The following is a 25,489-nucleotide window of genomic DNA, read 5'->3' as shown; positions in this document are numbered from 1 at the left end:
TTGCATAAACTTGCTAACCCTTAGTATTGTTGATCTTTAATTTTGGCCATTTTAATAGATGCATGGTGGTATTTTATGTTGTTTTTAATTGGCATCTTCCTGATCACTACTAAACACTCCTACCTTTTCATGTATTTATTGGCCATTTGAATACTACCCTGTTTCCCTGAAAATAAGATAGTGTCTTGTATTAATTTTTGCTCCCAAAGATGCACTAGGTCTTATTTTCAGGGGATGTCTTATTTTTCCATGAAGAAGAATACGGTACACATTTATTGTTAAATGAAAATAAAGGAAATTTATTACCTGTATATGGTACAGTAGTACGGTAGTTGTCAACACAAACCAGACAAACTGTGAATTCTACAGTATCAAGAATTTACTCATTTATTCAATGACAATCATGTCATCATCTTCTGGAACATCATCATAACAATCCAATTCCTGAATTTCCTGGTGAATTTCTTGTGACTCCATTTCTTTCAGAATCAGTGGACCAAATCTCTCATATTTAGTAATAGCATTCTGAGATAGAGCCTGGGGGGGGGGCTTATTTTCAGGGGGGGATGTCTTATATTTCACTCAGAAGGAAACCTGTAAGTAGGTCTTATTTTTGGAGAATGTCTTATTTTCAGGGAAACACGGTATCTTTTTTTTTTTTTAACATGCAGATTCAAATCTCAAAAGATTGAGATTTTTCTTTCATTTCAGTTGTCTATTTTCAGGGATTTGTATGAATTTTTTAAAGCATTTTGGGCATGATAGATAATATATAGTTTTTCTTTTGATGATTTTAAGATTAGCTTTTTTTCTGATGAACACCATTTATTTGGTAAATTATCTTTGTCTGATGAAGTATTTGTGATAAACTCATCTATTGTCTCAGAAAACCTGGAGCTGAATTTGTGCATTTTTCTTTATCAACAACCACACCACTCACTATTGCCTGCAACCATCAGCATATACAATATTCTAAGGTATAGGACCTAGCTCTACTACCCTTACTTCACTTAAGAAATTATGCCTTTTTGAAAGGTAACAAATATGAGAACTTTTGAAGTCCTTTTATTTTAAATATTGAGACTGATGATCCAGTTACATCTTAATGTCCATGAAAGTGTTCAAAGGAAAGAAACAAAGGTGGTAAAAGTACAGAAAATTATGTCCTAAGGGCAAAAAATGTACGACATAAAAGGGATCTAGCCTAGAAAATAAGAGATCATCTAAAAATAGTATCAAAAGGCTTCATAATTTGTTGCATATCCAGATAAGTCTGATAGAAAAATAAAGATATGCCTTTGTGTTAAAATATGCAAAAGTATTAACATCTGACTAGAGAAGACTGAGGACTTATTTTCCAGTGAGGTTCAAAGAAAGCTGGTGATTGATTTAAAAATGTAGACTTCACTGTTCTGTCCTTGCCTATCTATACATATGTCAAGGGAAGGGACATTGAGCAGACTACTTTGTAGATCATTGTTATTTTATTGTTGTTAATATGATAGTCTTTGGAAGACTCATGGAAAATACATATGGATAAGAACCCAAAATGATATGAGGTACAAATACAAGCAAAAGATACTGAGGCTTTTGTAGAAGAAATGGACAAAAAATGTTAATAGGCTTTCATTTCCAAAATGTTCTGCAAAACTACTGCAGGAGCCAATATACCATCAAAATTCTTCACATTTATTTTCTTTTTAATTTTTTTTTGACTACCTGTTCTCCATTTATACAAAAAAAAGTTTTTAGTCAATGCAAATTATCAAAACAAGCATGATTTATATTTATAACTTCAGTGGTAAAACTGACTGTTTCATGGAGTGGGTCAAATCAAACATTATTTAGAGTCGTCCAGCCCACTTAATTTGAAAAGTAGTCGACAATGGCATGTTTTTGTGTCAGTTAATGATGTGAGAAATATGCATTGCATCCTGGGCTATTTCAGCATTCACAAAGGCTCTCCACCATCAGAATTTCTATTCCATTTACTCCTTTTATGATGTATTGATTTAGTTCCACCAAATAATTCAAGTTTAATTATACACTGATCAAGTGCCTGGATTCTTCAAATAAGACTTTCCAAAATAGTTTCTTTGCCACTAGGGATGGAGAAAAATCTTCTCAGTAGAAGCCTGAAATTTTTCCTTACTTAGTCTATGTACAAATAGGAAGCAAAGTTTTACAAACTGTGTGCTGTCAAGGACTTCAATTCTTAAGTTGATTTTTGTTCTAATCCACTTGTTGGGTTAATAATTCCAAGATTCCAGCAGAGAAGGCAATCCTTGAGGTTCCATTGCCATGAATGTATTCATTATGGCTTCTGTTTTCTATAGGTTAATAGAGGAAAAATGAATAAAAGAGCAATGGAGCGCAAGCTGGTTTTGCTCAGTGGATAGAGCATTGGCCTGTGGACTGAGGGTGCCAAGTTCCATTCTGGTCAAGGGCACATATCCAGGTTGCCAGCTGGTTCCCCACTGTGGGGAGTGTGGAAGGCAGCTGATCAATAATTCTTTCTCGTCATTGATGTTTCTATCTCCCTCATTCTCCTCTCCCTTCCTTTTTGAAATCAATAAAAGGTTGGTTTTTCGTGTGTGTGTGTGTGTGTGTGTGTGTGTGTGTGTGTGTGTTTTAAGGAGCAATGGAAAAGTAGGAAGAGATAGTCACTAATTTCTGTATCCCCCAATATCTCTTTATGTAGTGTATATTGTAAAGAAGAGCTACTACATGTCTATGTATTTAGTGATGGGCTGGAATTAAACTTCCATTGCTCTGGGTTCTGATCAGTTTGGCCCCTAATATTACATTCTTATCCTGGCTACATTGTGATTTCCTCATTTACACAATGGATGCTATCAGCTCATCTCTAAGATGTCGTCCTATTTTATAATTCTTTGACGACTAATTATGACTATGAATCCCAAACATTATCTGGTTGCTGTCCTCTAATGAGTGCATTTTCCAGATGTCTCCTCAATGATCTGAAAGCCTAAAGCTGCTCCAATTAGTGGTGGTGGGTTTTGCCTGGCAACTATGACAATTCTGAGTAGGGGAGCAGGCTACTGTGAGGATGCAAATGGAATGAGCAGAATAAAAATACCTAAAAAAAAAAAAAGTCATCGATGCAACAATGACACTAAAAATGTTTTCATTTGAAAATTATCTAAGAACAGACTAAGAATCTATATCTTTGGTTGTATAAGTTTAGCTATTGGAGCAAACCAGTGTATATGTATGTGTGTGTGAACAAGTTCTGAGAAGTGACGGAGGAGGTACCCTATAATCTGTCAGATAATGTGCAAGTATTATAGAGTTACCATTTCATTTAAGTGCTTACAGCTATTTTATAATATCTACTACATTTTTAAAGGATCCAATTAAGCCTAAGATCACATAATTATTAAGTTGAAGCTTAAATGGAACCCAGGCCTTCTGCACTCTAATAATCTTTTCATTATGCCTTGTAGCTTCTGTCAGTACAACAGTGGCACTATCACTAATATTTAATGATTCTAGACACTGATGATACTTTGATTTGATTTGGTTCTGCTTGCAAGCTAATAAATTAACTGGTTACCAATTTGTGGATGCTGACAGAAGACAAGAAACTACTGAGTCAGAGAAAAATGGATTTGTTATAGCTTAGCAAGCCACCTGAACATCGGCAGATATACTTCTGTTACTGCATTACTGTTCTTTTACTGATGTTACAAATTACCACAAACTCAGCAGCTTATTCTCTTACAGTTCTGTAAGGAAAAGTCCCACAGACTTCGCTGGTAGTCTGCTTAAGGTCTCATATGGACAAAATCAAGGTGTCAGTGGTCTTGGGCTCTTTGGAAGCTCTGAGGCACAAATAGGAATTCTGATGGCAGATTTCAATTCAAATCCATACCATTGTAAGACTGAGGCACTTGTTTCTTTGCTGTCCAGAGGTGAGTTTAGTTTCCTTAAATCATCTCTATTCATTGGCTTGCGGGACCCTCTATTTTCAAAGTGAGTAATGACACGTCAGATATTTTGTTTCCTCTGAATTTCTTTTTCTTCATCTATATGTCCCTGACTGCCTCTTCTGCTTCTACTTGTAAGGATTGTAAGGACTTATATGAATACATTGTGTTTACCCTGAGAATCCAGTGTAACCTACCGATTTTAAAGTCAACTATTTTGTAACTTTAATTACCTCCACAAATTCTTTTCAGAGTATTTCATCATATTCATAGTTCCCAGGGTTAGGGAAAGAATCTTTTTGGCAGCATAATTTTTCCTGCTACAGATCCTCTTGCCCCCGAAGTCTTGAGCACAGTAATATTTGGTCCATATGAACACTCACGTTCAATGGGTTTATATCCTGGGTGAGAAATCCTTAGCTTGAGGAATCCACAACTTTTATAGCAAGAAGTAAGAAAGACTATTCTTTGTTTAGTGGAGATTTTGTCTCATCTTTCAAAGTTAAATTCCTCAATTGCATGAAGACAACTGTGAGAAATTACTAGTATAAAGAGTGGTCAGGATATTGCACTATTATTCTTGGCAGGATTAGCAAGAATCATAGGAGACAAGAGACCCAGAAAGGACTGTCTCTCCTAAATGACTCCCGAAGATCTTGAAGAATCCCAAATGACAGATTAACCTCCAATTTTTGAATGCAGAAGTCATCCCAATGAAGTTAAACAAATCTCTTTCAGATCACATTTTCAGTTACAGTAAAAAGTGTACCCTCTAAATTTCAATAAAGAGGGAGGAGAGTAGAAATAAGGCTGACTGTAAAAAAAAAAAATCTATGTACTATTAGTATGTGGTCACAGTCTCAGCTGTTTAAGAGACAGACAAGAGTCAAGGCAAGATCTATGAAAAAGCTCAGGCTTAAAAAGATATACTAGTAATGGAAGTAGTTTCGATGACATTATCACAGTGGTCCAGGTTTGCACCTTACCTCTAGGATGTGTGATTTTTGACAAGTTACTTAATCTCTCTTGAGGCATCTGTTTCCCAGCCTATTGGATGAAAATAATCATACCTACCCTAAAGATGTATGGGGAGATTAAATGAGATCATTCCTGTAGAGCTGGTAGCATTGTGCTTGTGATACCATAGGTGTTCCACAGGTGTTCTCCACCAGCCCCCTCCCCGACTCTCTATGGATCCAGCTGGGAAATAGTTTGGCATGAACCTGCCTTTGGTAGTATAGCTCCCATTCTTTACAAAATAAATGAAGGCAGGATTCCAATTACATTGATGCTTACAGACCTGTGGATCCCCTAACTCAAAACACTTCACATCTCTCCAGGTCTATGTTTAGAGTGCTTTCAGGGGATAGATTTTTGAGTAGCTTATACTCACTTTTAAATTCACCATAACAGAAAAACTCCTCAAACTTTGGAAAATGTGGCTCTTTTTGCTGAGATAAATACTCATATTCACCTGCAAGAGGCTTCGGGGGAATGGCGGAGGTGCCACAGCTCTTCAGCAGTTTCCAAAGACCACTTCGGCAGGCCGTAAGGCCTTGAGGACCACCTACCCAAGTGTGCTCCTTCCTTTGATATCACAAAGCCCTCAGTGCCATCTGTGGTGTTTTTGCTTGGCTCTGTAATCATTATTCTGGTTAGATTTTTTTGAATTGAAGTTCTTATTCCTGTGTTCCAGCACAGACTGAGATGTGCAGTGGAAAATACATTTGTAAAACTATGTTGTTGCGTGTGTGTAACTTGCCTTTTGGGCTTGTCCCAGACCACCTGGAACACCTTCCTGGTTCCAGCTATCCAAAAGCCACGCTGTGAAAGCCGGCGGGGCGCTTCCTTAGGTTACTGCCAGAGGTGCTTTGAGATCCCCGAGTAAAAATTAGAAACTTTTTGTACTTTTTAATAAACCTGTTCTCCTTTAACTGCAGATAAAGTGTACCTTTTGTACATGTTAGCGTCTTTGTTAGCATTTGAAATGCATAGCATAAAAATAAGAAAAATATTGGCCTTTCACTCTAGGCAGAGGTGAATTCAGAAAGAATGACTGTAACATTCAGAAAAGGCTGCTGCCTGTTTTTCTAACCCGGACACTGGAATCTGCAAAGTACAGACCACACCCTCAGAGCCTACCTCAGGTTTATAGAAGGCCTAGTGTGTGGTCAAGACCTCTAGACACACAGTTAAAAGTTCATTCCAGGGATGGGTTCAGTGACACGGGTGGCTTTTTATAATTAGGTTGAACCTGCCTCCTGGCAAAGGCCCCCAGCCATCCATCTCTCAGGCATGTCCCCCCAGAGGAAGGGCATCTAGGCTCCCAACTTTTTTCTCAACCCTCAAGGGTTCTGATTTTTTAAATAAACATTAATGCTCCAATTTCTATGCTATGGAAAGAGTAAGGGAAAGGCTTAGGAATCTAGCCCACAAATTTCATGGTTAGAGAGAACTAACTACCTGACCAGCAGATAGAGGAGGCCAAAGGCACACCAAACCACACAGCAAAAGCTCCCTTGGCCAAAACTGTGGCTGAGTTGAAGTGGATTTGGCCTTAAATATATTAATTCCAGGCAGCCGGTGGTCTGAGACAGAAAAGGCAAAAGTAAGCAAACTAATTGGTGAGAGGATAAGCTTTTTTCCCCTCCTCATCCCTTTTCTTGGTAACTGTTTCTCTCTCTCAGGGTGCCTCTGAACGCCCCACACAGCAATGGAAGGAACAGAGAGGGCAGCAGGGGACATCACAGCCCCGACATGCTGCTGCTCGGGCCAGGGGCAGGGCTGGGCTGACAGAAGCATTGTCAGGCTCTGTGTGTCCTCCAGCCACTCGAGGAAGATCCTTGTCCTTCTCATTGAGAGCTGACCTCCTTCCGCTCTCCTCTTTTTCTAAGAGGAAACTGTGCATTCTTGATAATAAGTCTTTAAGCACGCATAAACTGACCACCAAGTCCGAGACAATAAATCTGAGGTATTGGCTGCATCAGTCCTTGGCTCCTTGCCCTTGGACAATGTTGAACTTGACGTGATTAGTCTTTATCCGCTCTCCTGATGCAGAGGAAAAACAAAAACAGGAACACAAACTTTAAATCAAATGCTAGTTATCCCTAGTACTTTCATATGTTGTCTTTATTGTTATTATTATTATTTTTTTTAATCAATTTGGTTGTTTTAAGCCTAAGATTTACTTCTCTGTTAACAGGTCCATTGTTTCTGAGACAAAAGGGCTCCCTCTAGCCACCAGCATCAATAGCACACATCCTGCTAACCAGAAAAAACTTTCCTTTCCACGCGGGCTCTGTTTACAGAGTAGTAAAACCGTCTTCTGACTGTCAGGGACAAGGCTTCTGCAGAGCTATTAAACTTCCGATTTATTGAATTGGCTTTTTGACTGCGTCTTTTGTATTATTGTCAGGAAAGTATTTCTGAGCGAGGAGTGGGGATTATTTTTCGAAGGAACAAACTGGAACTGTGTTGTGGTATTTAAGGTAAGGCTGTGCCTCATTCCCCTTTATACACATTGAGGGGAGAAGAGCTGAAACACCACGCCCATTTGCACCTCTGCTCCATAGTGTGTCTTCACGGTGCCTAATGCGCAGATGGTAACATACTCCCTCTCAGGCGGTAAGTCAGATGAGGGTAGGCAATTCTCCATCAAGCCTTTCCCAGGACCACAAACTTGAAATCAAATGTCGATCCATTCTACTTTCATATTGTTGCTTTTTTTATATATATATTTTTTATTCATTTCATTTTGTTTGAAAATTATGTGTAAAACATTGCATGGCATTAAGGACATATCTGAAAACCAAAATATATTCAAACCAGTCTAGCTTTTACTCCTTCTCACTTACTCTGAATCTTCCTTTCCCATGTAGAAAAACCTCTAACTTTTGGTGGCTTCTTCTTCCACTGAAAAAAATAGAATTAGATCTGTATATATTTATATCGAGGTAACTCCACCTTTCTTACAGAAATTGTAGATTATGACCCATTTTTTGGGTACCTTATTTTATCTTTTAAATTTGTTTTTCAGTGATAGTTTACATTCAGTATTATTCCACCTTAGTTTCAGATGTACAGCAGAGTGGTTAGAAAATCATGTACTTTACAGATTTTTCTAACCACTTTACCTGCTGCTCCAAGAACCTACCCCTATAGCCCCATAATATATGTTCCTCAATATTATGACTCTGTTTCCTATGTAATCTACGTCTCTGTGGCTATTCTGTAACTACCGATTTGAACTATTGTCTTTTTTTTTTAATGAGTGACTTTTTAAGCGAATGTTTATATATATTTCTCCTTTAGATAATTGTTTCTCAGACAACTAACTGGGTGACGATGTCTCCTCACTACTTCTGCCAGGCTGTCTTCTATAGAGCTGGGGAAGGAATGCAAGACTAAAACAAAAGACTCGAGAGCCATGGCATATGTAATAAATAAAAATTAGGATTGAACATGAGATAATGTAAATGTTAAAAATTCCAGTAAGGATAAAAGTTAATTTTTAAAGTTTTTGAAATGAAGAAAAGGAGTTACCTTGCATTAAATGTGTTATAACAATGACTAGCATCTGACAGCAATAGAAACCTTGATAGTAAAACTTATTTTGTTTTTTGATGGGACAAGGGAGAGGGGCACACATACATAGCTCAGACTTTGGGAGAATTTGAATAGCACCCTGGAACCCCAAGTTCTCAACTCTGTTGCGGAGACCATCCAGAACTTGGCACTTCCCCGCCTAGAACCTGGCTCTCTGGTGCTTTACCCTTTTCATTTTGCGTGCACATACCTTGCATGTGGGAATGATTATGGCATTCCCTGAAGCCCAGTGTTTTGAGATTTATAGATGTCCTGCTCCCACCTCCTTGAGCAGAGATTTCTATTTCTGCATCAGTTTCTTTGTGAATGGCAGTGTTCCCCCTCTTGCCACGATGTTCAACATTTCGGAGATACTCCAGATTCCAAAGGCCCAATGGACATTGCCTGGGTGCTTTTGTTAGACTGGTTGTGTGTCAGTTCACTAGGGCATCATGGGTTTCAAGCCATTCTTCAGCCTTTGCGTTGCTAAAAAATATGAACTATAATCACATAGCAAACATTTCAGGGACCGTCTAATCTCTCATGAGCTCTTTACGTGGGAAACAAGAAGCACTTCTGCTTCCTTTAGGTCCTCAACTATTGGGGCCTGATCCCACACCTGGCCAGTGTGGTTCGTGTACTACATCTGCAAATTCTAGTTCTGTTGCCTGTTGATAGTTATTATAAAGAATCAGAAAATAGTTAAACTATTGGGAGAAAAATTTTAAATTTATTTTGCTAACTTTTTAAAGAAAAAAAATTTCTACTTTTAAAAAGAAAATACCCTTTGGTTGGAAAATAAATTGGGTTCCTCTAAAAAAAAAAAAAAAAAAAAGTTTCAGTGTTCCCCTCCAGAGTCTATTCTTATACCTATTTTTGGAAACATCCCTGCGTCTCCTCTGTGTGCGTGTCTCTTTCATGGAATTTCCTGCATCAGTAGTTCCTATGTTAGTGAGCAAACTGAAATTTAACTGCAACCAAGTGTCTGATAGCATCATACTTTCTGGCTGCAATCTGGAAGTCTTAATAGTGTAAAGAGATTTTGCATTCTTGCAGTATAACCTGACCTAACGCTTCTTCTATCACAATTGCTTACTAGCTGTCATATTGCTTATTGAAGTGTTGATTGTTTATTCAACTAATAGTAAGTACTTACTGTGTTCTAGAAACTGATCTAGGGGCTGAGACACGAGTATCTTGCTCGGTGGCATTTTAATTTGAATGTGCAAGATGATTAAAACTACAGAAATACTTACATATTTTGACAGTGATGATAGATTTCAACAGTGAAGAGAGGCACAGGATGCTTCAAAGGATATGGAACACAGACGTAGTTCAGCTAGGAGGGTCAGGGAAAGGTTCCCAGGGAAACTGACTTCTGTGGGCGAGATTTTTGCCAGTTTCTCAGTAGACATGGCAGCATTTCATTAAACGTTGATCCCTTCCTCTCTGAATTCTGTTAGTGGGGAAACTATTATTAGTTCGGTTGTTTGCCAACAGTAGGCACGTATGCACTTACATAATTTTTTTCTGTTTTACCGTGAAAAAGATAACCTACTGGTGCTTATTTTTCTGCATCTGAAACACTGTAATTCTACCTCCTTTAAATTCACAGCCCCTCGGGACTGAAACTGACTCAGAGCCAAGGGGTGCTGCCTCTTGCCAGGAGCCAGGACAGTTACTCATAAAGCACGCAGTGTTTAATGTATCGATCTGCCAATTTGTAATAGATTTTTGGAAAATACAACTATAATTCTTAATCTTTTTCGGACGACCCCTTAGGAATTCTGAGAAGCTGCACGTTGCTGACTCATCACAATAGCAAACTGCATCCAAGCTCTCAGTCGCAGTCCTAAGAGCATGTTTTCATCAGGAAACAGCAGGACTCCTCAGGATCTTCTGGTGACTCTCAAATTGGTGAGAACATCTCTCCTTTTAATTCAGTCCATTTTAAGTGGCCCACTTTTCAAAATAAAGGGCACATGTTCTAATTGGTTTGACATTGAAGTCACTTTAAAATAGTGTAGTTGACAGACACTCAATTTGGAATTTTCCTTTTCATCCAGCCAAGTCTAACATAGTAACATTTTTTAATTGTTCACACTATTACAGATGTCCCCTATTTTCCACCCCCTTACCCACCTCCACCCAGCCCCCCTTCCCGCCTTCCCCTGGCCTTCACCACACTGCTGTTTGTGTCCATGGGGATGCTTATCTGTTCTTAGCTAATTCCTTCACCTTCTTTGATCCAGTCCTCCCCTCTTCTCTCGCCTCTGCTGATATGTCAGTCTGTTCCATGTATCCATCTAGCATAGTAATTTTTTGAACAATAGACCAACTTGTTATTGATCAGTCAAATGTTCTTTGAGCATACAAACCAAAGTGAGTGAAATATCAGATGTACCTTTGGGACTTTGAAACAATGAAATGTATATTAAAAAGGTTCCCTGCAGCAAAACACATACACACACACACACACACACACACACACACCAAAAAAAAAAAAAAAAAACCACCTAGATTTAGAATACTTAAAAATTACTTTATCCCTCTTTAAAATTGAATTTTTTATTTGTATTTTATTAATTAATATTTATGATAATACAAGGATGTTTTTATTTGCATGATTTAAATATTATTTTCTATTCATGTGTTCAGATCGTTTAAAAAAATAAGCTTAAACAAATTTTACCATTGCATGACTAAAAGCTGTCATTAAATTAAGTAAAATTGTGCATAAACTGATTTGGCTCAATGGATAGAGCGTTGGCCTGGGGACTGAAAGGTCCCAGATTTGATTATGGTCAAGGGCATATACCTTGGTTGTGGGCACATCCCCCAGCTGCAGGATGCAGCTGATCAATGACTCTCTCCCATCAATGTTTCTAACTCTCTATCTCTCTCCCTTCCTCTCTGTACAAAATCAATAAAATATATATTTTTTTAACAAAAGTCCTAGGAATGGGAACAATATCACTTAAAAAAATTAAGTAAAATTGCATATGTTCATAGCTATGTTCAGGAAAGTTTGCAAACTCAATTCAAAACGAATTTATTAGTAGTAGTATTCTCATTCTCATTGTTAGTTAGACACCGGGCCTGCCAATGCAAAAAGTTGGCCAGATGTAAAATTCCTCATCTCTAACACAGAAACCATACCATTTTCCCTCAATTAGAAAGATAGCAAGAATGATCCTTTCATGCATGGAGGAGGTAACCTGGGGGGGAAACGATTTTATAAATGTGGTCGTGTGGGGTAGGGAGACGGGGTTCCATGGCACAGCAGATGGACACTAGGAGGGTGGCATCTGTATATGGTTTCTTCCCTAATTAGAAGAGGAGGCAAGCAGCTAAGATCTCAGAATGACCATGGGAAATCTAGTACATACGGGCATGGAGACAGAAACCTGTGTAACAGTGACTACTTTGAAGTGGGAACACTGGAAGGGAAATAGAAACCCAGAATGTGGAGCATGCAGTCGGCCCTTTCCTCAACACGTTTTAATGGGATTTAGAATTCAGCAATTACAGTAAAGAGCTTAAAATTACTTGCAACCACCTCTAGTAGTCACATAGCTTAGACTAGGAAGGCTTCTTATGCGAGAGCTGATGATACTTCCTTACCTTTCAGCTGATGAGTTTAATATCTCAGTTTCCCTGTCATCCATTGCCTATTTTCTCTTTGAAAATGAAAACCATGATGAGATATCACTACAAATCTGAACCAGCTATAATAAGAATTTTACAGTGACAACACAGAATTCTGGCAAGCATGTGGAGCAACTGCAATGCTCATACTGGTGGACAAAGGGATTATTCAAGTCGAGGGTGAGCAGGATGCCACAAGATTCCATCACACTACTCAGAATGGCAAGCAATTTAACACTTATAAATTGTTTACTTCCAGAATTTTCAAATGAACATTTTTGGTCCTCAATTGACCATGGTTGGGGGTGACTACTGCACATAAATGCTTGCTTTTGAAAAGTGGGTAAATAGTTGTAGTATATCACACGAGGGAATGCTATACAGCAATGGTAACAAATAAGCTGTACGTACTGTTGTGGGATCGAACCCTGAGTTCAAAATAAGACCACCAGAGACTGATAATTTATTAAAAAAGCAAACAAGAATTTATTGAACTGGCCAGGGCAGCCGCAAGAGTACTACATGCAGGCAGACCCTACACGACTGCGAGGCTTTAGGGCAGGTAGTTATTTTTAAAGGTTCTGAGAAGGAAAACCCCCATTCTACAACAAACTGTTGTTTGGGAATTTTCTGCTGTTCTTCCTAGTTAAAATGTTGCTTTCTAGTTTGCTTTAGCCCGTTTGAAGAATGATGAAGATAAACTTAGCTGTCTGAACTTGCAGGCCAGAGAACAGACATACCCACAGTCTCAATACCATGCCAGGTGCATTTTTTTTTTTAATTGGATAGAACAGCATTGTTTTCGAGGCCAGCATCGAGATAACCACTAAGTGTACATAGGGCTGGCTCTTTAATGAAAAAGAAAATTCTGCCTGTAACCTTGCCCAGAACTTGAACTCATTAAGCCCATTGCACGATGAATAAAGCAAGTAAGTGAAGGTCGAAGTCAGAATAGTAGGGTTAAAATTCAAACAGTAGTTTTTACCCAAGTATGATTGCTACCATATTTCACGTACATGGAAAATATGTTGAATCTCACAAACAAGAAGAGCAAAAGAAGTTAGGCTCAAAAGACTACATACTATATGATTACAATTACATTAAAGTAAAAAAAAATATATCATATAGCAGAACCGTTCTAACCTGGAAGAACTGTAGAACATGGATACACTTGGGGAGGTGGGCTGTGTTAGGGGCACAAGAGAGCTTTGGGATCCTGAAACTCCTTATTAACCTTGATGCTGGTTAGAAGGGTATGTACTGTTTATAAGATCTATCAAACCATACACCTGTGATTAGTACATTCACCTGTATGTCTGAAATAGGTCAATCCATTTCAAGTAAAAATAAATAAATAAATAAATTAGAGTGAATTAAATAAGGTTCTTATTCTGCCTTGGAGTAAAGTTGGAGAGAATGTGTAGTTAGTAGAGGGAAAAGAAAGAAAGGTACAATTTGTTCACACTTATGCATTTATATTTATTTACCCCATATATGGTAAAGGAGACAAGTGTTTAGGAGTTTTCGAATGCTTAAATTATAGAAATAGAAATTCGTTTCACAAACATTTTCAAGGGATGCCTTTGATATTCTCTGTTGTAATGTACAGGGTAAACACCCTCCAAGTCCTTTGAAGGCTACTAAGAGTTGGGCTCACTGCTGGAACACTTAACTTCTGTGACCTTTCCTGAAGGGGTGCCAGGAACTACCACAGAACACTATATTATTTCTTGAAAGAAACTGTCACATGGGATTAGAAATTCAATCAGAAACTTAATTTTTACCTATAGGTTCTGGCATGATTTCATTATACCAGAGAATTTAAAAAAATATAAAAATTCTTACTTTGTGGTGCTAATGAATGAACTACCTATTTAAAAACTAAAAATCAAAATATTCAGAAGTCTGTTTTCTAATTTGTTGCTTTCAAAATACATTAGCTTGAGCTATATGAAATTCTAGATGTTAGTTGTCCCTTTAACTTCCTATTTGTAATTGATGTAAAATCTCAATATATGTAGTTATCTACTCACATTTAGTAATTTCTAGGCAATTTTTACATTTAATGTATTTTTTAATATTGGTAGATTAAATTGTTCAAGTGAAAATATTCTAAAAACTGAGTAATATAATTTTAAAAGCCTAAACATATCAAAATCTAAATCAGCCCTTAAGTTTAACGTATTTTTAATGCATTTTAATTGCATAATATGTCAACTCAGGAGAATCCAAACTCACTTCCCTTCAACTTGGACAAGTCAATTGTGCAATAATAGTAATAATTGCAGCGAATATTTAGCGACCTCTTATATGTCAGGCACTAGGTTAAACTCTTTATAGATTTTGATCAACTCATTACTCAAGTAACTCTAGTGATAACCAAGGCTTATTAAGATTATGTAGTTTACACAAGATAATGCTACCAATAAAAATGGGAATAAAAATCAAAAGTCAAGTAATCTAAACCCAAAGTTCTTGTTCTTAACTGTAAGCCATATAGGTATTGCTACAAATAAATTATATATCTACATATAGGTATACTATCATATGCACTCTGCTTAATGCAATATACAATGTAATATAATGCAATTAATAACATTATATATGTATATTATATATATTATAAGCAGTATTTACCTTGTTTTTAGTCATAGAGAATTTTTAAGTATCTGGTTATATTTTAGGCTATAGATAATACATGAAAATATACAGAGATTTGGTAGACCTTTTTATCTGATTGAGAACATTAAGTGAAATAAAAATGAGGCTATGAGTAAGACCAAGTAGATAGCTCTAATTCACTTGAAAATGTAAAAGCACATTTTCAAACAAAGAAGACCTCTGTAGTTTTTAGAACAAATTATAAATCAATTGAATGACATTTAAGAAATACAGCATTTAGAACATTCAATATCAAAGGTATATGAACAAAAAGTTCTTATATAAATTAAAATCTTAAATATAAATCCTTTTCTCTTTAAATAAGAAGATAAAAATGAAAAACTAAATATTTAACTAAAAGATATAATGGGAACAGCAATAGAAAGAAGGATTTAAAAAGATAGAGGGAAATTCTATATTGAAAATTTTGGAATAGCTAATTATTTAGAAAAACTATCAATAGGATAATAACATAAAAAAAAGAAAATATAGAGAAATAAGACAGAATCTAGGTGCAAAGAGATTTTTAATACTACCTGAGAGTGACAATGTGAACTCAAATAATGACTGGTAACCACAGTGAAGTAATTTCTAGAAAATATAAATTACGAATATTATTTTTTTAAGTATTAAAAAAGTTTAGGCCATTTAATGTCACCCCTAATTTAAACAATATTCTAGAATGTGTAAGTAATACAATAAGATGTGTAAAAAAAAGGCATAAATATTGAAAAAGAGTGCACACATTCATTATATACGATTGGGTCATCCATAATTTATGCAAATAAGCTGTAAATCTGTCAGAACCAATAGGAGAATTATGTAGAAGTCTAGTTAAAATACTAATTAAGGTGGATTGGGGAGAGACGGTGTGGGTTCTATCTATCACAGCTGCCATGGAGTTAGTCTAGCCACCAAATATGGATGAGTGTCTATTTGGTGGGTCAGAATCAGATGGTACCTTGATCCACTGGAGCCATTAAGTGCTTTATGTTGTATCCCAGACCTGCAGAATGAAACAGACCCTTTTTATTGTGAATAATATTGAGTCCATATTTTTTCATGTTTCATTTCTTTCCATTGAGTGTGAAGATGATAAAATGACTTAGTAGAAGGAATAAAATCATACACTCACTAAAAATCCCCACAACATCCTATATAATAAAACCCTACGCATATTGAACGAATGGTGGAACGACTGGTCCCTGTGATGCGCATTGACCACCAGGGAGCAGACACTCAATGCAGGAGCTGCCCCCTGGTGATCAGTGCGTTTCCACAGGGGAAGCACCACTCAGCCAGAAGCCAGGCTCACAGCTGGCAAGCGCAGCAGCTGTGGCAGGAGCTGCTCCCACCTCCACAGTAATGCTAAGGACCCCTTGGGGGATGTCTGATTGCCAGCTTCTTGCTCCCCAGGGGAAGTTGGCCTAAATAGGCAGTTGGACATCTCCTGAGGGTCTTGGACTACAAGAAGACACAGACTTGGATGAGAGGACTCTCCCCCACCCCCCAGTGCATAAATGTCATGCACTGGACCTCTAGTACTAAATATTCAAACTTCAATGGCCAATCCTAATTAAAAATACAAAGCTAACAAGATACAATTTAAAATAATAACAATATAAAATAAGTGGGAATAATTTTAACAAGAAATGTGTAGGATCTCTAGGAAGACTAGAATGAATGTAAATAAGATTTACTGATTGACAGATTTTACCAAGATGTCTTCTCTTCTCCTCTTACAAGTAATCTACATGTTTAATTTAATCATGATAAACGTGGTAGGAAAAATTATTTTTTGAAAAGCCAGTAGGGCATGATATAAGAGGTTAAAATAGATAGATGAGATGACTAGGAATAGGATTACTACAAGCCAAGTGTTATGAGAAGGAAATTGAGTGAATGACATGTAAGGTGACTGTCACCATATACCAATATGATCTTGACATAAACAAGACATCTCTTACAAGACTTGCAGTGCCATTCTCCCTCTAGGAGCTCTCTGCATTGTGCTGGAGAAAAATGTTTAACAGCTAATTAAAATAGCTGTAGTGGCTTTTATAATAAACATGTTTATGGCCACAGAAAGGCCCACAATACCATTTGGACAGGTTTTGTGAAGATACTTTCAGTGTCACAGTGAGAAGAAGGGGAAGAGATAACCCTGGGAGGCCATCCAGTGTCTGCCAAGAAGCAGAGCAGGAGAAACTTGCTCAGAATCAACTTCCTGCAGCTGGAGCTCATGCTGCCAATAGTGAGAGCCAAGACTGGTCCCACAGAGGAGGGCTCCTTTAGGAAGGACTGTCACTGCTGTTCTAAGAAAGTGTTCCAGATATATGTGTGCGGCTACAGGAGTTTGCACATATACACAATGTGTGATCAGAAACGTAAGGTGCCCAGTTTTGTTTATGCTGCCGGCAACTTACCTTATACCAATCTTTAACAAAACCGTCACTGTTGTTAATTGTTCTTTTAAGCAAAATGTCACCTTGAACAGAAAATCTCTTTAATTAAAATCCTATAAAATAGAAGGTTAATATGCAAGTTGACCGAATAGCAGAATGACTGGTTGCTATGACACACACTGACTACCAGGGAACAGGTGCTCAACACGTGAGGAGTGCCGCTCAGCCAGAAGCTGGGCTCACGGCTGGCACACAGCGGTGGTGGCGGGAGCTTTTCCCACCTCTGTGGCTGCGCCAAAGATAATCAACTGTGGGCAGCGGGCCTAAGCCATAAATTGGACATCACCTGAGGTCTCCTGGACTGCAAGAGGGTGCAGGCCAGACTGAGGGACCCCTCCCTGAGTGCATGATTTTTGTGCGCCGGGCCTCTAGTATATTGATATTGTTTCACCAAGAGACTTTGAGGCTGCATTGGATAACATAGTAGGTGTCTACTAAGTTTGGATTAAAAGCCCTTCCTTGTTTGTCTCAGTGGTTAGAGTGTCAACCCATGGACTGAAGGGTCTTGGGTTCGATTCTAGTCAAGGGCATGTACCTCAGTTGCAGGCTTGATCCCTGGCCTCAGGTTGGGGTGCATGCAGGAGGCAACCAATCAATGTATCTTTCTCACATCAATATTTCTCTCTCTGTCTCTCCACCTCCCTTCCACTCTCTCTAAAAAAACCAATGGGGGGAAAAAATCCTTGGATAAAGATTAACAACAGCCAAAAAGGTAATGCTTATATTTCTTAGATGTAGTACATAATATGAGAGGAAAAGTAAATTGTATTGATCAATTAATTTTTTAAAAGTATATTTTATTGATTTTTTACCAAGAAGAAGGGAGAGGAATAGAAAGCTAGAAACATCAATGAGAGAGAAACATCAACCAGCTGCCCCCGGCACACCCCCTACTGGGGACGTGCCCACAACCAGTGTATATGCCCTTGACCAGATTCAAACCTGGGACCCTTCAGTCTGCAGACTGACACTCTATCCACTGAGCCACACCGGTTTCGGCGATCTATTAATTTTTAAAGTGAGGACTTAAATCCTAAATCATTTTGTCTATGTCCTTTATTAAAACTGGGGGTATTTAAAAATCATACTAGTTCTAATATATATCTTTATATGAATTTACAGAAATTACTGGATTTTTTTCCCCCTAAAAATCTCCGATAACAGGCACCTGAAACTTTGCTGTTCAGATGTCTCTTCACAGATACAAAGGGGGAAAGACCACTTTTATGTGAACTGCGGTACCTTTGGCCTCCACTGAAAACAAATCCCACGGAATGTAACTCACCTTCCCATGAGATAGATTTTATGTGTGCTCTTATTATTTGTCAGGCAGTCACATGAAGGAACTTATGAATAATAAAACAACTCTCAAAATGAATGAGAGGAATTTCTCCCGCTAGATTGTTAATTATAGAAACTAACCTCAAGTCTTCGGACCCCCCTGCCGAGCGGCTCAGAATGAGAAGTACAAAGTGAAGACCCCGCTGTGTGGGTAAACTGATGACTCACTTTCAATATCAGGTTGAGCCAGGAACTCAGGCTCTGCCAAGTCACCCCGGCAGGGCGTCCGCTTCAGCCCACTCACATTTCCTCATCACAGCCCCAGGCTGCAACGGGGCTGACATAACCTGAGCTTCTCTTTGGCATTTAGATTTGAAAATGAAGTTAGCATGGAAAATGACGAATGGCATCGAATTCTAGGATGAAGTTTTAAAGCAGCAAGTTAGTGAATGCACTGTGTCCTAATGAAAATTAGGAAAGATTTCTTTTGAGTATACATTTGCCCCATTTTTTTTTTTTTAAGTATTCCACCTGCAGGACCACAAAGACCCTTAGCTGTTATTTATAATATGAAGATGGTGGTAGGGAGGAAGGGCATGTGTAAATTTATGCTTGTAAAAACAGGAGTTTGAAGGAGGTTTAATTTATAAGCCCGGGGCCAAAGACGTTGCATGTGATGGAGGCCATGCATTTCTGTGTTTTGACGTCGGGATTTAAGTGATCACGCCGGTTAGGGTTTTTATGACTCCTCCGACATGTTTATTTGAGATCTCTCTGGGTTTGCTCCGTGAACTCTAGGCAAGCCAGAGTGCCCCGAGGGCACGCGCTCACCTCTGGCAGATTTGTTTCCCATTTTCCCCCTTTCAGAACTCGGACTCTGTCTCTGCTACCACCCAGATCAAAAGCCCCGTGTTTATTCTCCGGGCCGCATGGTGGAAAATATAACTCCGGGTAAGTCTTGCCCTAGGCTTCCCGCCTGAAGAGACAAAGTGCTTTCTGTTCAGACACAGAGATTGTCCTTAAGGAGGCTGGTGTTTGACAAGGAGCCGCGCTGCCACACGGATGGCCAGCCCAGCAGCACTGGGGAATGGTCACAAATCACTGCTTTGGTTTTTGTTGCTTTAATGGTCACTTCCCTCGTCTTTTTAAAACAGCACCGTGGGCCTTGGTAAAAGTCACTCTAAGGACTGCAGACTGGAAGAGGCAGCGGGGAGTGCGAAGGACTGGTAACTCTCACGGTGCTTTGAGATTGAGCCTCCTATCAATCACACTTGCCAAGTTATGAGTGTGGTGCCTGCATGGTACTGCAGGTGTATGTGCAGGGAGTTAAATAAATGTTTCTTTAATTGGCCAGATCCAAGACCAGTGCAAGAGCTGAGGACAGAGTGTTACTCAACAGCAGGATTTCAATGACCAGGGTGGAAGCAGATATTATATCTGGTGGTCTGTGCAGCCATCTATTGTTAGGCTCTGTGACAATACAGAAGTGTTGTCTTTTTCTGATCAGAAATCCTACTTCATAAGCGGAACTCAGGAGGAGTGTTCTATTCTGCTTTGTTGAAAAGGTTATTAGAAACAAAAAGAATAAGATGAAGGGAAGGGAAAAGGTAAAGGAAAGGATGAGGGAGAGAAAGAGAAGGATAAAAAAATACAAATAAAGAAATAACAATACAAATAGCATTTCATGACTATAACACAATACACCTAGAAATCAACGATGGAAGATTTTTTAAAAATATATCCACCTAGATATAGAAAGAAAAACTCATTGTCAATTCTTAAAGAGGAACTTCCAAATCAAAATAAAAGACCTTTTTGTGTCATATTTAGAGAAACCATTGGAAAACCAAAGTTGAGTTTCACCCCTATGTTTTCTTCTAGGAGATTTAATTCATATAGACTCTATTTGAGTGTATAGCATAAGATAAGGATACAGTTTAATTATTTTGAATGTGGATATCCATTATCTCAACACCATTTAATGAAGAGGCTATCCTTTTCCCATTGTACATTCCTAGCACCTTTTTCAATAATTAGTTGACTATATATGCAAGGGTTTAATTCTGTGTTTCTATTTTGTGGAATGATTTGTGTCTTTTTTTCATGATAGTACAATACTGTTTTGTTTACTATAGTTTTGTCATATAATTTGAGATCAGGAAGTATGATCATTCCAGCTTTGTTTTACTTTCTCAAGATTGCTTTGGATATTCAAGGTCTTTTGTGGTTCCACATAAATTTTAGGATTTATTTTTCTTTCTTTGAAAAGATGCCATTGGGATTTTGATAGGAATTGCATTGAATCTGTAGATCACTTTGGGTAATATGTACATTTTAACAATATTAATTCTCCTAATTTATGAACATGAGATATTCTTCATGTTCATGAATTAGGAGACATGATTTGTTTTGTGTCTTCAGTCTTATAGTTTTACATATGAAAATTTAGAATATTCTGTAGCTAAAAACATAAATTATCAGAGTAAAGAAAAAAATTGTTTCTACTGGAATAAATGAACAATCTTATTGAGAAAGATAAAATAGGATTTATTTTTAAAATATATTTCTATAGATTTCAGAGAGAAAGGGAGAGGGAGAAAGAGAGCTAGAAACATCATTAATCAGTTACTTTCTGCATGTCCCTTACTGGGAATCGAGCCTGCAATCTGGATATGTGTCCTTATCGGGAATTGAACCGTGACCTTCTGGTTCATAGGTTGACCCTCAACCACTGAGCCATGCCAGCTGAGATGGATTTATTTTTTATATTATATGTCAAGGTAAATTTCACATACATCAGAAATTTAAATTCAATAAATAGAACCATACAATTACTAGAAAAACTAAAATCATTGGTGAACTCCCTTACATTCTAGGTGTGAGTAAAATTTTCCTGTTCCTAAAAATTCATTAATATAAAGATTAATAATGATATAATTGAAAACAGTAAAAACTTATAAAGCTTTGTCTTCCAATGAAGTATGATGTTTAGCACTATAGCATGGATATTTTGGTGGTATTTTCTATATAACTAGTCTGCCTGTGTCTACACAGTCCAGAGCAAGGATTAGAAATTAGAAAAATAAAATGGTCCCACATTGAGTTATACAAACTTTATCTCATCATTTTATTTTACTCACGACTGATATTTCAAATTCTTAAAAGGAAATGGCTTTTCCTACCTTGATTTCTTTATGAGTAAGATTTGTGAATATTTTGAGTGATGTTATAGTTTTTATAGTTGTAAATCTATACTGCGGAATGAATCTTATGAAGTTTATTACAGTAAATGTAAACATCCCATATAATGAAAGACTAATATGTAAATCGACCAAACAGTGGAAGGACCAGTGGAATGACTCGTCACTATGATCTGCACTGACCACCAGGGGGCAGATGCTCAATGCAGGAGCTGCCCCAGCCCACAGGCTCCAGGCCAGCCAAGGCAGCTGCCAGCGGGGCCCAATCGCCCCACTGGTCTCTCTGCAGAGGGAGGTGACTGGCCACCCCAGAGTTTGGCCTGATTGCTGGCCAGGCCTAGGGACCATACCCATGCATGAATTTCATGCATCGGGACTCTAGTCATTTTATAAAGAACACAATAAATTCAAGCATCTTTTTCCCTTGTTGAGTCCCTTAGATTGGTTTGGCCAAGGGAACATTTTCTGTCCTGCTTCCTTAGGTTTTCTTTTTATCATTTTCATTTTGTAAAATTCAATGATTGTGTCCTGCAATTTAGTCTTTATATTGATAGAATCATGATTTTCATCTTTTATTAATTGCAGGGCATTCAATTACTTTTTATATAATCAGTCAAGGTAAGATGTACAGTATGTTGACTAAAATATTTGTAATTCCACTGGTACTGCTCTCAAACTGCCCTCACAGGGACTGTGCGGCTTGCAAACCCTATTCTCTCTGAACTCTCTTTTTTCAAAACAGCAGCCAAACTAAGATTAGTAAAGTCGAAATTTTTTGTTTTATTTTATTTCTGTGAGAGAAAAATAACTTATATGCTATGTACTTACTTTTAAGAAGATTATTTCATTGTTCCAGTTTTTTACTCTATGTGGCTATCATAATACCTTTATTATTTTATGGGGTTTTACATATTAGTCTCCACAATACAATTTTGGATGGGTACCAAAGAACTGACTAAAATATGGAGAGAGATACATGAAATTTCTTTTGCTAGTGAGGTATTTTTCCAAACCTTAGTAGTAAGAGTAATTAGAATTGTTTTTCAGAGTTAAAACTTAAGACCAACACATAATTGATCAGCGTGTAGCTTACAAAATCCAGTTAGGAATGGGGTATATTTTATCTCCAAGTCTTTGCTGTTATGTATTATTTAATACATAAACTTATCTGAAGAAATAAGAGGACTTTTGGAGGAGGGTGCAATGGGGTGGAGGTTTTTCAGCTATGAATTGGAAAAGGAAAGGCACACAGGCACATGTCAACTCTTCAAGCCTGAAAATCCCAGGGATAGGGGAATCTTAGCAAATGAACATGATATAACCTATACTCGTCACAAAGCCAACAACTGGTGCAGAATGTAGATAATGAACTTCAGTTTCATTCCTGTCATGAAATGGGTACAACAACCCATCAGGTTCTACTAAAATTTTACTCTAAGTCTTTTTTTTTTACCTGGTTCCATGTTTATTGAGGGAACTTCTATTTAATTTTTATTTCCCATTGATTTTTACAAAGAGTTGATATTCCCAGGAAAGTTGTATTTCTCATTGCAGTTTAAACATTTCTTTCTAGGTATAATTTAACTGAGAATTTAATTTGACAACAAAGAAACCTCTGCTGATGTTGTAAATTTGATTATTCTTGCTCTTGTGACAGTTTTTCTTTTCCAAACTGATAAATGATCATTCTTCCTTGCTACTGCCTGTTCTTCAATTGCCAAAGTTGATAATTATAATTTTTATGATTATGTCATCAGATAATTATACACCTCTCAAGAGGAGGATCTACTGTAAATGCAAGATTTTGGACTTTTTTAAATTGACTATTCTGTCAACAAAATTCTATTGGGTGCCGCCCATGTGTCACAATGCTCTAAGTGCTTGGGATTTAACAGAAAAACAGATAAAATTCCTAGCCTGAGATTTTACCTTGGACCCTAGCAATAACCTATAGACATCTGTGAGGTGTCTTCCTGACAGATGGATTGTATGCTCAAATCTAATTAAAATATCTGTCTTTCAACTGAGTAAAATTTATACATAGATAATTCCAGGATAAAGTGTTTCATTTCTATCTCATGTTAAGAAATTCCTCGTTAGAAGGCACTTAACACCTTGTGTTTCTCAAAGGTTTGCAGTTTTTCTGTTATATTGAGGAAACCTTTTTTTTCTTGAAAATTCAAATTCCCTGCTCATACATTCTGAAGCATGACCTCATTTTAATCAGAACCATCGCCTCTCTAGGGGAGTAAACATTCAGCTGTGAAAGCCTTGTTGAAGTCTTCCTCTTCATCTATTTGTGTGATGATATAACTTCTTTACACAGCAATATTCTCCCAAAACTCACTTTGGGTTTTTATGCAAAGAGAAGAAAGGACGACTTTCAATGGGAAAAGAAAGTAATTAGGTCTTATATTTTTACACACAGCATTTTTCTAGAACTAGGAAGTGTTAGAATAATTCATCCGTGGCTGTGATATATATTATATATAGTATCCATCTCTTAAAAGACATCATCAAGTATTCTATCAACTTGTCTTCAGTCCAGACCTCCACTGGAGCACAAAATTCTTTCACAAAGTCAGCAACTTACTGCTTATGTTACCTGATATTTTAGAGCTGAGACACTGATTAAACGTATTTCAAATAAAGTCTAAAGCTGAATAATAGACCTCACCTCATCTATATCCATGTATATATGAAATAGTCCCAGAATAATGGCAATATGGTTTTGCTTTTATGTTTAGTCTCAACTTCCTTTTCTTTTGTCAAGTTCTGCTCATTTCCCTCAAACCCTCCCCCAAATATTTCTTCAATCTTCTGTATCTTCTATATCCTTGCTATTCTTTATCATCATCAGGCTAGATTAAGAGTTTTCAACCTTTTCATCTCATGCACACATAAACTAATTGCTAAAATTCTGCAATACAATAAAAAATACATTTTTTGCTGATCTGACAAGAAGTAGGTTTAATTAATTTTGATTCATTCATACCAGATGGCTATTATTTGTTATCTATTGCCATTTTGTATTTGATAATATAAAGGAAAATAGGTCAGTGCTCCTAACTAAACAGTTCAGTATTGCATATTTTAAAAATTCTTGAGGCACACCAGTTGAAAATCACTGGACTAAATTATTGCAATAATCTTCCTAACACGGTGTTACAAAATTTTTATATTTTGGGGGATGTCAAGCATAGAGTGATTGTATTTGTCTCATTGAATAGGTTGTGGATCATTGAAAGTGTTTGTAATTCCTATGGTGAGTAACATGTGGCACAAGCTGAGTAGGAGCGATGTCCAGTATGGCCACATATTGGTCTGCAGCCAATGGAAATTAAAAATCAGCCCTGGCCAGGTGGCTCAGTTGATTGGAGCATCATCCCATATACCAATAAGTTGCAGGTTCAATTCCCAGTGAGGGCATATAACTTGGTTGTGAACTCCATCCCCAGGCAGGATGCATGTACAGGAGGCAAGCGATGCATGTTCTCACATCAATGTTTCTCTCTTTCTATAAAATCAATAAAAAATACATCCTCAGGTGAGGATTAAGACAAACAAACAAAATGAATAAACAAAAATATTTAAACAAAAATTAAGAAATAAAAATCTACCAATGGCTCCCAATCAGTAAAAAAATAAAGCCCTGGCTAGTTGTCATATCATGAAGATCCCCCATTATCTTTTTCTTTCT

Source organism: Pipistrellus kuhlii, unplaced genomic scaffold (assembly GCF_014108245.1).
Source record: "Pipistrellus kuhlii isolate mPipKuh1 unplaced genomic scaffold, mPipKuh1.p scaffold_m20_p_10, whole genome shotgun sequence".
In the NCBI taxonomy this organism is placed as follows: domain Eukaryota; kingdom Metazoa; phylum Chordata; class Mammalia; order Chiroptera; family Vespertilionidae; genus Pipistrellus; species Pipistrellus kuhlii.
This window is presented reverse-complemented; position numbering follows the sequence as displayed.